The following is a 12,847-nucleotide window of genomic DNA, read 5'->3' as shown; positions in this document are numbered from 1 at the left end:
GAGACGCATGCTGCCGTGCGTCAACGCGCTAGCCAATAAGTTGAGTTCGCATTTTTATTTTACACTGTCTTTGAGAGAGAAACGGATTGTGTCTTGAAAGCATTTTAGCTGACAAATATAACTTTAAAATATTAAAACATAATTTTTATAATGATCGTAATTGATGATCATCATAGCATTGATTGCTTTTTATTTTGTTTTTCACTTACAAACGAACTGGTTGCGATCACAGATTTCATTATTCGTATACGATTCGGGAGGCGTGCCGCGAGTCTCTTTGATATACCGACATGAGATGCATCCATTCGAGCCATCCATGGCCCCCACATCTTGGAGCAGTGTCCCTATGATGGAACCTTTGCCTTTCATAGACCCCTCTATTTAATTAATAGCATGAATAAAACAAAAAATGGTGACAATCGTCTCGGGCCCCAGGATTGGGCTTTGTTCACCGACGGGCGCCCCGGCCCGGCACGCCCCGGCTCTCCTCAGCACGATCCAACCCACGGGTAAAGGGCTTACATCCCAGAATGGACAGAGCTCGGGTCGTGTCTAGTCTGACAGGATTGGGCCTTGGAGCCATCGATACTTGCGTGTCTCACAACTGCTCATCGTGCCTCATTACGGAACTAAAAAATCGCGATGATGCTACCAAATACAGGGCCGTGACGTACCTTCTTCTGGCCCCGGGGCAAACTTTTCCTTGGGGCCCCTCTTGAAAGGGTTGAAAAACAAGTGCAAACTTTAGTGGGGGGCCCCCATTCGGCTCCGGGCCCAGGAACAGTGCCCCGGTTGCCCCAGCCTAATTATGACCCTGCTACCATACGTAGCCTGCATACCTGCATGTGCATTTTTCATAGATGGTCAAATAGACCCTAAAATCATTGAAATTTTCTATTTACTCTGAATTTGTAAGAATATTTATCAAATTTCTTACTTCCATATTTCATACCCTTAGGGGCAGGGCGGGAGTGCAAATAGAAGCATTACTTCCATATTTTATTCCACAGCGAACTTTTTTCTCAGAAATCTTTGGGCCTGAAACTTCAAAGTTTTATTTAAAACCGGCCTGCAATTTTCTATGAATTTTCTGCAACACCCTGTTTTTGAAACTACTTAACCGTACATGGACAGGAAAGTTGTGTGTGTGTGCGCCATGGACGGAGATATGGAGGGCCACCGCCAGCGTCAAAGGTGGAGTCAACTGATCTAATGTATATATGAATTGACATCATCATCATCGTTCCCCCCCCAAGCTCGATGTCCCCCCCCCCAGACGTTAAAGTCACTCACTTCACTTCTGAGATATAGATGGCAGCACTGAAAAATCATGCACAACACTAGATACGCACTCAGACTGTTAGGTACACGCACTTACACTTCCGGCACAACTCACTAGGTAGTAAATTGCCTATGGCAATAGACCTGAGTTGTGCTCGGTTTGAAAAGAAAAAAAAGACGTTAAAGTCTACTCCGCCTATGGCGCGCATACGTGCGTTTATGACCCTAACGTATTTATGTTGTGAGAGTTGTGCTTGTTTCGTGTTCTTGCTGTTGCTGCTGATTTGCCATCCCCTCCAAATCCTGGAGCCTAGCTCCTAGGGGGTCCCCGGGCCAGACTTTTCACGTTCCCTTTTATAGTTAATTTATGTTGGGAAAAAACAAAAAATAATAATGTGAGAATTGTCCAGGGGTGGAGCCCTGTCAGCCCCACCTTTATGGGGCAATGTGTCCTTCATCTCTATAAGTAAATTTTACTCAACTTTAAATCTATCGATGAAAAAAAAATTATTGAAGTTCTATGTTTCAGGAGCCATAGTTGTCATCAGTGTTTATGATCTGTGGGTGTTGAGATTAATCTTTATGCAGAAAATTGTCATTTATGCATATGATTTAACTTTGCGGGTGCCCAAACCTGTTCTACAAAATTCTGTGGGTCCTCGAACGCCCTTGAGACAGAGCGGTAGGCCATGATCTGGTAAAGAGGAAGCGAGCGCTCGAGCAACCCCGGCTCCGACGTCACTATCAGGAGCATAGGTGCGAAAACCTGAGGGGATGAAGCTATCTGAGCCTCCCCAGGGCTGCAACTAGATGTTTAGTCAGCTAGGGCAAGCACACATTTTGGCACCCCGTTGTTGAAAGAGAGGTTAGAGGGTGAAATTTGCGCTCCCTCTGCTCCAGCTCCCGGGGCACCAGACCCACCTACTACCCTCTAGTTGTGGCCCTGGCCTCTCACCAACATTTTTTTTTTGTTTTTAATTATATGATCACGTATTCCCAAGAGATCTTTACAATCTGTCCAGGGAATTTATTAGTGCGTTAGTAGACATCCATGCCCGAACCGGGATTCGAACCCAGACCTGCACAGCCAGAAGCTAGCTCCCTAACCACTGGACTGCCAGGCGGCGTAAGGGAGGCTGTGGCCCTCTCTCCAATAATTAACGAATATACAATGAAACGCAATCATTCCCCCCCCCCATCCCGCGTAGAGGTTCGAGTCCGTATATACGGGACCACTTGCAAATTTCAGTCCCCCTCAATGTTTTATTCATGTCGGTGCCTCTGGTCGCCACTCATGGCATACAAACTCAAGGTTCAGAATGAAGTCGTGGATAAATCCTATAAGAACCGTCTTAAAGATAGTATATAGTGCATGGTTTCTTAACCGGGTGTCCGTGAGCTTGATTGAGAGAAAATTTCACTAAATACATTTTTTTTCATGGACTGAACGAAATTAAGTGAATTCATAATTTCATCGAGGAATCGGCAGCTTCGCCATTTTCCTTCAGTATGCAGTTGGATGAAACTACAGACATCTCTCAATATGTTTCCATCTCTTTGTTTTTGCTCGCTATGTGCATGTTGGAGCCATCACAGAAGAATTCTTATTTTGTGAGCATCTTTCGGAAACAACCAAGGCTATCGATGTTTTCGAAATGTTAAAAGCATTTTTTCATTGACAAAATTTTGATTGGAAAGAGAAACTTCATTCAATTTGCATTGACAGAGCTCCTGCGATGATTGATAATATATTTGGTTTCGCTACTTTGGTGAAAAAAGCAGCTCCTCAAGGCATTGCCTCCTCGTTGTTTTTTTGCACAGATACGCACTGGCAACAAAGACTCTTCCACCAACTCCAAAAAAATGTTGTCAATAGCCATAAAAGTTGTTAACTTTATTAGAAGCAGGTCTTTGAATCATCGAATTTTCAAAAGAAAAAACCAAACGGTATACAGCGGGAAGTGTTTAAAATACAAATCATAACGTGTAATTTTATTTATCGCTCGCACACATGCATTTTTTGTTCTTCCGGAAACATCTGATGTCTTCACGAATTTTAATCCAAGAACCGTCGCCACTGATTTTCGTTCATAAACAAATTCAGATAATGCGGAAATATGTCCAACTTTGAAAATATACCCGGTCCCTTGCGATTCTGATTTAGGTCAGAATTACATTATAAAAGTTTTGTATAAGATCTTTTTTTTTTCAAACTTTTATACCCCAGTAGCACATCAATATAGAACGACGTAGAGATTTCGATACCGTTCGACGTCGTTTACCGATGTCGTTCTACGTAAAAATGGCATATATTTGTCTGTATAGTTCGACCTGGCGAAATCCGACGTCGAACTATATCTGACCCCGACACCGTTCGACGTAGTTTACCGATGTCGTTCTACGTAAAAATGGCATATATTTGTCTGTATAGTTCGATGTAGCGAATCCGACGTCGAACCATATCTCTCCCGAGACCGTTCGACGTCGTTTACCGATGTCGTTCTACGTAAAAATGGCATATATTTGTCTGTATAGTTCGACGTAGCGATTCCGACGTCGAACCACATCTCTCCCGAGAACGTTCGACGTCGTTTACCGATGTCGTTCTACGTAAAAATGGCATATATTTGTCTGTATAGTTCGATGTAGCGAATCCCACGTCGAACTATATCTGACCCGACACCGATATAAAAATGCCATACATTTGTCGACGTAGTTTGACGTTTACGATTACGTTAGCTACGATTTGTTATTACAATATAAAACATGTCGCCACATTTCTATTTCGAGAAGTCGGCCCTTTCTTCATCCTGCGGCACACTTAAATTCAAATAAAATAGAAAAATAATTTTTTGTTATGATTGTCACAAAATATGTTTTAAATAACTATTTACTATAATCGGTCACAAAAAATAAATTCAAATTCAAAAACTCATTCTGCTGTTAATTTAATGTTAAATCCAAGTTAATACAGTTTACAATGTCTGCTTTTTCTAGGTTGGATTTTGAGCAGGGATAGGTTTAAATATCTTCTTGCAAGACTTATTATTTGTAATAGATTTCTGCGCTCCATAGTATCAAATGAAATGCAAAAAAGATTGCTTTCCATAAATATGATAACGAGAACAGAGGTATTTCTATATGCCTTTTTTTTGTGCAATTCTTGAGAATTCTTCCATTAAGTAATAACAGAAATGAACCATGGCCAATATTTAAAAAAAAAAAAAACTATTGCTTTTTTTCTCTCAAAATTGCTCAGTTTCCCCTCTTACACATACATCTAATTTGAAAAAAAGAATTAAATTCCTCGCACTTAAGTACTCAGATACTTTAACCTTTGAAGACTGGACACACCCCGCTTCCCATCTCAGAGATATTGAAGCGTTCCCGGAGGATGGGTATATAGTACTCAGATATTGTATAATCAATATCTGTGGCTTCAGACTTCTTTTAAAAACTAATCTGATAATTTCCTTAAAAAATGTTTATGGCATAACTACAATTCTCACGTAGCACACTAGTTGAAAAACTCTGATGCATAAGTTCTAGTTACATTCAGAATTCAGTTTCTATACTACTATACGAAACACTTATGTGGTCTGAACGTAAAAAATAGAACTTACTGCTACAAAAAGTAAGTGTAATAATATTGAGCCAGTTCAAAATATTTAATGTTATTTTTAATATTTGAAATAATTATTTGTATAATAATTTATTATAATTCAAACTCATCTGTTATTGTTATTAGATCAAATTTTGACTGCTAAGAATTATATAAATAAAATATTTACAGTCCATATAGCAGTAAATGGCCACCCAGATATTGAATGAAAACAATGAAAAATATGTAATAGGCTTGACAAAATTGTAAAAAGAAACATCACTGAAAAATATTATAAGTGGAATAGGTCTCTGGTATAATTTAAAATGAAAATTTGACTTTCTTGTATTCGTTCACAGGCGATATTTTTTATCCACAGAATAAACAAGGTGCTGCTCTTTCGATTTCAACTGTGGGAAATAATGCAATAATATCTGGACGTATTATGTAGACACATAATTTTGTACATGAACAAAACGCCTATTATTTCCTGTCAAACTCAAAAACCTTGCGCAATTATTTTTCTTTTATTTCTTGAAACAGGCATATAGTTATATGTATTTTTGAGAGAGCTTTTATTTTTTATTATTTATTTTATTTTTATTTTGAGTTTTATTTTTTTATTTATTCTTTTCTTTTCCAATTCTTGCTTTTTCTGTTTTCTCTAAGCTTCATTTTTTTTATATTTAAGCATTCGAGAAGTTGCTTCTGCAGGAATTTAGTCTCATTATTATTTTTTTTTTTGTCTTAATATCTGTATGTAGATAGAAAAGAATTCTCTTAAAAGATATAGTATGTTTGAAAGCAAAATGTATTTAAGATTGTTCACAGAGGAGGGTATCACTTCAGCAAGATTGGTAGGCCTGATTACAATGTCACATGTCATACAATTTGAATAATGTGGAAATGATTGACCCTAGAGTAGGCCACCCTTTCAACTTCATGTGCAATTTGTTTAACGTCTTTAAAGCACAATCAATTTTTTATTTAGAATATGAAATTATTACTCTTAGTGCAAAATGAAATGTCTTGCTTTGACTGATTATTGGCATCCTTTTTCCACCTAGTTTTTTTTTTTTTTCAAAACCAGCTTGGACACCGAACGGCAACTGAAAGAATATAGCTTGGTATATGGTAAAAAAAGCTACAGAGTTTTCTCATAACTTTTGATATATATTTTTTAAAACTTGAAAAAGGAAGCCTATTACTGGCGTACTTACCTCACACTATATACGTACAGGATTCTAGAAATTCAGGCCATTTGAACACACCACCAATAATTTTAAATGCATTTTATATGACCTGTTCAAATAAAACTGGTTCCAGTTTTCTGGGGATTAAATGAAGAGAGCAAAGATAAAGCGAGCACAAATAGAATTATTAGACATTTAATATTGCTCCATATACAAGTTCTTGAAGAGATATTTTCAAATATTGATAAATTTTTTTAACACAGCTGCGAACTTTTTATTGCACATGGAACAGGGTGCTTCATGCCAGCAAAAAATTTCAGCAATCTTGTTTCAGACAAAATCTATAAAACATTGAAAATACATTTCTTTTAATTTATTGAATATTGAGAATATTTTGATAGTAGCCTACATTAGAGAAATATATTTTATGAGTATGATTTGCAGGTGCAACTTTTCACTGGCTCAAGGCCCTCCCCCCCCCCCCCCCAACAATATTGCATGAAATCATGATAATTTAAAATAGGTATATATTGAAATGTTGAGCTGGTGTCCCACCAATATCTTTGATAACTTTATGGTGTGAAAAAATCATATTCTCTAACATCAAAATAATCTCTCAGACCAATCACACGAATACCACAAAAAATAATAGCTACTGATACATTTGCACTGGATGTTAGAAATGTTTTGCATCAGCGGGTGTTCATCTTGAGCTTCACGTTAAAAAAAATCTGATTTCTGGATTGATTTGGATTTTCTAAACAGTGACTGAAATTTACTGGATGACTCTTAGCCGAACAAATTCAGTTTTATAAAATGAAAATAAGACAAAATGTAGTAAAAAAATTACAAACTATGTGTGTGTGCATATACAAGAATATACTCAGATCTTGCTTTAAATCTTGATCTTTTGTAGAGGTCAAGATTTAAAGCAATGTTTTGTTCATTTGATAAACTAATTTTCAGGTTGTATGAATTGTCTATACTAAAAATATTGATAATTAATTTTCACTCTAAATTGTTCAAAACATGGTTTTTGAAATGAAAATTAATGCAGAAGCTCCACTAATTTTTGCTCAAGTCCCCACAATCACATTTTCAAAAACCTAAGCACAGTTGCAGCAGGAAAAACTGTAATTTAAAAAAAAACAACACATTTATACTGTACTTATGAATATTCTTTACATTGTATCCTGAAATTTGATTTTACTCCTTATTTTATTGCAAGTTATATAAATAGTCTGCAATTGTACACATAAACTACAAACAAATGCACCACTTTGAAACCATTTTGTGTAGAATTCAAATTATTTTTATTTCTTTTAGTTGTGTATGGAGACCTATGCTTGGACTTTTCATGTCAAGGTTTTATGAACTGTAAAAACAGATTATTTCAACGTAGCAAGGCCATATATGATATGAGGGATATTCCAACTCAGCAATATTTCCTTCATGACAACCCTGTATAGCAATCAGCTGCACAATCACACTCAGAGAATAATCGTTCAATGCATTAACTTCATATATACTGTACATCTTAAATTATATTACAAATTATACAAAATTACCATCATTATTGTAGGAATTGTCTATACTAAAAATATTTGATAATTAATTTTCACTAACTTTTTCAAGGTTGTATTATACAAGTTTACCATTTTAACCACATTTGCCCCCATGGCAGTTGAACATCAGTTTCCAACAGATTAGAACGCATGTTGATTCCTTTTTTTCTGATACAACTTTTATTTAAAATAATAAAATATCATAAAAGGTAAAATTCCAATTTAATGGTACTTAAAGAAAAAGAAAAATACTTACCGTTGCACATGATTTATTGGTGAAATAGTGCGAGACGACAGCATGGTATCATTATATAGGGAATTATCATTGTATCGCAGTTTCATTGTGTCATATTTAACTCCTAGAAAAATTCCAAATAGGTACATGTGGTATAAAAATTTCAAAGTATACATTTGCTTATTAATATTTCACGAACATACTTTGAACAATTTTAATCATAGCCCCTTGCATATAGAGTGGAAAGGGGAGCTGAAAAAGAATATAATCACTGTTCACTTACATTAGAAATATACTACACAGAACCACATAAAAAATCCTGCTCTGAGCGATTATGGGTCCAAATTAGTATATCAGAGGCCCCATGATCTATATATAAGTTAATGGGCTAATAAATATTTTCAACATCACCAAGTAGGCATGCCCCCCTCTTTACATCTTGAAGATGGCCCCCAGACAGGAATCTGGTAAGGTACCCCCAAATGGCGTATTCACAAAGTGGGCTATAGCTCAAGGCGAAAATTTCAAAGGGGCTGTAAATTTAAGGAATGACTGGTCAAGTAGTCAACTGGTCATGTCATTCAACCTTCCCACTCTACCAAGAGATCATGGAACTAAGTCACTATGCAGCAAAAAGAATGTGCAAGTACATGAGTAACAGTGTGTGCAAGCATAGGAGTAACAAAAAATGATTTAGAGGGTGTGAATATGGGAGTGACCTGGAGAGAGCAAGAAATCGGGTGAGTGTGTGACAAAATGATCAGGGTTGTAGTGATTTAAATCAGCAGTTTAAATCATGATTTAAATCAATTTTTTTCAGATGTGAAAAATTATCTGTTGTAATTGAATAAAATTATTTATGCAGCTCTAAAGTGATTTAAATTGTTATTAGATTATTTTAAATATCAATTAATTTAAATATATTTTCAAATATTTTTATATTATAATGTATATTATAAGTTGACTTAGAAAATCAAAAATTGCATGGCGATGAATGGATGGATAATGAATAAATTCTGTGTGTTATCAAATGGTGTGGTAAAGCCACCTATGTTGATACTATTGACACATCTGACTTATCACATGCTGGAAATTACTTAGCAAATGTGGTTTTTAGTTCAGTGAAGTCAACAGAAGAAAACTTCATATGTAACATATCAAATTTTGTTACTGCAAATATGGTTTCATCCAGAAAGACCCTGGATGAAAAGCTTGGCTTTTCGGGACTTACATATTGCTACAGTGCCCACATTTTAAACTTGTTAGTCGAAGATTTGGTTAAAACTGATGTAACAAAGCATGTTACAAGCATATTTAGATACTTCCGCAATCATCTCTCAAAAGCATGGTATCATGTGGAAGTGCATTGGTCTTCCTGCAGAGGTATGATGGAATACTTATTGTGATTCTCTTGAATCTTATGTTAAAAATTTGTCAGTTGTTACCAAAGTTTGTGAAGACCACAGATCTCAGATAGTAACATCTCTAGTGAAAAAGAAATGTCAAGGACATAATTGCAATTCTGAAACCAATAGCCAATTAATTAACGATTTTGTACAAAGGAACACACACACAACTGCTCCATAGCTGAATGTGTATTGGCATGGAAAAAGCTGCAATTGAAGATAAAAGAAGCATCAACATCAAACAATACAAAGGTTTTGTCATCAGAATATAAAAATATATATGAAAAATAATTAACAGATGCACACTTTTATGCATTTATTATAAGCTCGTCAGTGTTAACTTCTAATAGGGAATTAATGTCACAAAAGAAGAGAGAAATAAGGATCTTGAATTTATCGAACAAAAATGTGGCTCTGGCTTCTTTGCAATTACATTAGTTTTTGGGAAAGTTGGAACCATTTAATGATAAAAAATTTTTTTTAACCCCAAGGTTGTTGATACAATGTCTGATTTTGAGTGATGGAATAGTTTTTATAATGTTTTGGGTAAAGATACAATTACAGAGAGCGATATGTGATTTGTAAACATGCTAACTACAGCCAAATCATTGGCTGGGGTCAGGTTTGTTAGTGTGTATAAGCATGGGATTGGCTTAAAGAGCAATGAACTAGGCTGTGAGGCAAAAAAAAAGAACAACATAGAGTGTGCAAGCATGAGAGTGACCTAGAGAGTAAGGAATGTGGCCAGAGACAAAAGGAGTTACATTGTTACGGATGAAATATTTTAACACTGTATAGAATAGTGTGCCAAGACCAAAGAGCGATATTTTTATATAGCCAATTATCACACTGTATTGAAGTTTCAGTCAAGTTTAACTCATAGCATGTAAAATTAATAATTATATACTATAGATTTCAAATAAATTTCCATGTTCATATTTGATTTATTACGTACATACTTTAAACAATTTTAAGCATGCCCCCTTGCATTCAGGGAAAAGGGGGGCATGATGATTGAATTCTGTCATGACAAAATTCAATAACTTTAATTTCTACATAAAAATATAATTCATATAAAATATACATAATATTATACAAAAATTTACTTCAGAGAACATAAAAACCCCTGCCCTGATAGCCCACGGGTGAGGCTTAGGATACAAAATGGCGAAAAATCGGGCCAAATGGAGCCTCAAAAAAAATGTTTACTTATTTTGCAACCTTTTAACAGGGATCCCAAGACGGAACGCTACGACCTTGCCTTGCCCATGATCATTCAGTTTGACATGAAAATTATTGACAAGAAAAAAATATTGAGGGGGCTGAAAATCCCTAATCGTCCCGTAGGCAGGAGGAATGGTGTGTGGTATTGTGTATATTCGTGAATATGGGTTGGGGGCTCAGCACAAAATTTATAGGGAGCGCTCAACATGGCTCATCACAAGGGTGGGGCTGACAGAGCCCCCCCCCCCCCGGGGAAAATACCATCATTTTTGATTTTTCCATGCTATGAATACAGCAGGGCCCCAGATCTTAGTCTAAGCGCCCTACCCCTGGATATGGGCCAAGGGCGTAGCGGGGGGGGGGGAACTTGGGGGGTCTGGTTCCCCCCCCCCCCGAAATGTGAGAAAATGATCGAATATAAGGGAAAAAGATGGCCAAATCTATTATTCTATCACTTCGGTTCCCTCCCCCCGAACGAAATTTATGGCTACGCCCCTGATGTGGGCCATAGGAGCTCAAATAGCCTCAGCTCCAAGGTTACGGCACGTACGGCTCAAGAGAGTGCCGTGACAACCCTTATTTTTTTTACATTGTAAATTCACTACAGGGGGCCCATGTTAACATGATCTAAGGGCCCGCCAAAGATCACAGCCCAGCAGGAGGGAACGGATTTATCAAAAACGACGGTAAAAAATAAAATAAATAAACAAACATTGACAATATCTACTACTTGGAAAATTTATCATACAGTTCGATAGCAATAGTGAAATAATGCTTACCTTTTCTCTAAACGCTGTCTTCGGCGTCAACTGTTTCGTTAATAAACAATAAAATCGCCGGCCTTCGCAGCTTGTAACTAACGCCGTGCTTTCAAAATGGCCGGCTTTGTTGATGCTTACTGACAGGGAAGACGGGAGGGGAGAAACGCGTAGTGTCCTACACCGTTCCTTGTCGTTGTCGGTCGTTATAAATGGCAAGTGCGACGTTATGATGGGCGAAAAATTTAGATTATTTCAAAAGAAACAAATTATCGTTTAAGATATTCTCCTTCGAAACGAAATGCTGTAAAAGTGAGAGCAAAACTATTTTAGAGAAAAAAATGAAGGTATTTTGGCGTTTACCGACTGAATACATTTTTACTATACCGTTCGGTATCGGACACGTAGAAATTTCCGACCTCTTTCGACGCTCGGTATCCACTCGACGAACCGGCGTCGCATCGACGTCGATCCGACGCATGCCGATACCGTTGTGCTACTGGGGTAGTGTAATGCCTTTTTCAAACAAATTTTACTGTGTATTTCAAAGGTGGCGAAGAAGAAACACAAACTCGTTATATGACTGTTTCGTAGCTTTAATTTTATTATATTTTACTAGGGGGGCTCTGCTACCCTGCCGCCTGTGGCGGCCAACACCCCTCCCTTTTCGCTTCACAACATGTCTTGTTTATTTCGTCCTACTTCATCGGAGTGCTATGAAAAGTGACATGTCAAAGCACTAGCTTACTGAAGAATTTTACAATAATAAAGGAAAAACAAAAGCAAATGTGATTCATCAAATACCCCCAGAAAGCTTCTCCATGGGGGTCCCCAGACTAGAGCCCTGTTGGACCACGAAAATTTTCACGTGTATTCATTTTACCAACAAATAAATTCCAATGCCCCCAATCAAGGACCCGGGACCCAATTAGCAAAATTTTAGCGGAGCCCAGATTAGATTTATCTTGGACTTCCACTGTTGCAAATTTTACAGAGTAAAACAGCAAAAAACAATGCGATTCATCCAGGGCTTCCAAAATTAAACCTGTCAACTACCACATGGGGGCCACCAACCTGGAAGCTTGTCGGACATCCCCCTCTGTGAGGGCCACGAAAAATTATCACTTGCATTCAATTTAACAACAAATAAATTCCAGGGCCCAGTTCGCAGAATTTTAGAATGCAATTCATCCAGGGCCCCCAAAATGAAACCTGTCAACTTTTATATGGGCTCCTGACCTGGAAGCTTGTCGGCAATCCCCTCTGTGAGGGCCACGAAAAATTTTCATTTTAACAACGAATAAAATCTAGAGCTCCCAATCAATTACCCGGGACCAAATACACAGATTTTTAGTGGGGGGGGGGGGCCCAAACTGGATTTATCTCGGACTTTCGCTGTTGCCAATTTCACAATGTTAAACAACAGAAATCATTGAGATTCATTCAAGGCCCCCTCGAAATGAAACCTTTCAACTTTTCCATGGGGGCCCCGACCTGGAGACTTGTCGGACATCTCCCCTTTGAGGGCCACAAAAATTTTTTATTTGCATTAATTTTGAGAACGAATAAAATCCAAAGAGCCGG

General features: G+C 37.2%; 1 long non-coding RNA gene across 1 annotated transcript; it reads right to left on the bottom strand.

Annotated features, from left to right (window-relative positions):
* Positions 1–6,256: 6,256 nt before the first annotated feature.
* LOC149072907 (uncharacterized) lies at positions 6,257–11,756 on the bottom strand. The gene is made up of 3 exons (XR_016194388.1): positions 11,285–11,756; positions 7,897–7,999; positions 6,257–6,416 (listed from the first exon to the last, which is right to left on the bottom strand). It is a non-coding gene; the product is annotated as an uncharacterized LOC149072907 (long non-coding RNA).
* Positions 11,757–12,847: the final 1,091 nt, after the last annotated feature.

This window comes from Pholcus phalangioides, unplaced genomic scaffold (assembly GCF_987345545.1).
Source record: "Pholcus phalangioides strain wild (caught in Gottingen) unplaced genomic scaffold, Ppha-v1.0 ptg000017l_1, whole genome shotgun sequence".
NCBI lineage: Eukaryota > Metazoa > Arthropoda > Arachnida > Araneae > Pholcidae > Pholcus > Pholcus phalangioides.
This window is presented reverse-complemented; position numbering and strand designations above follow the sequence as displayed.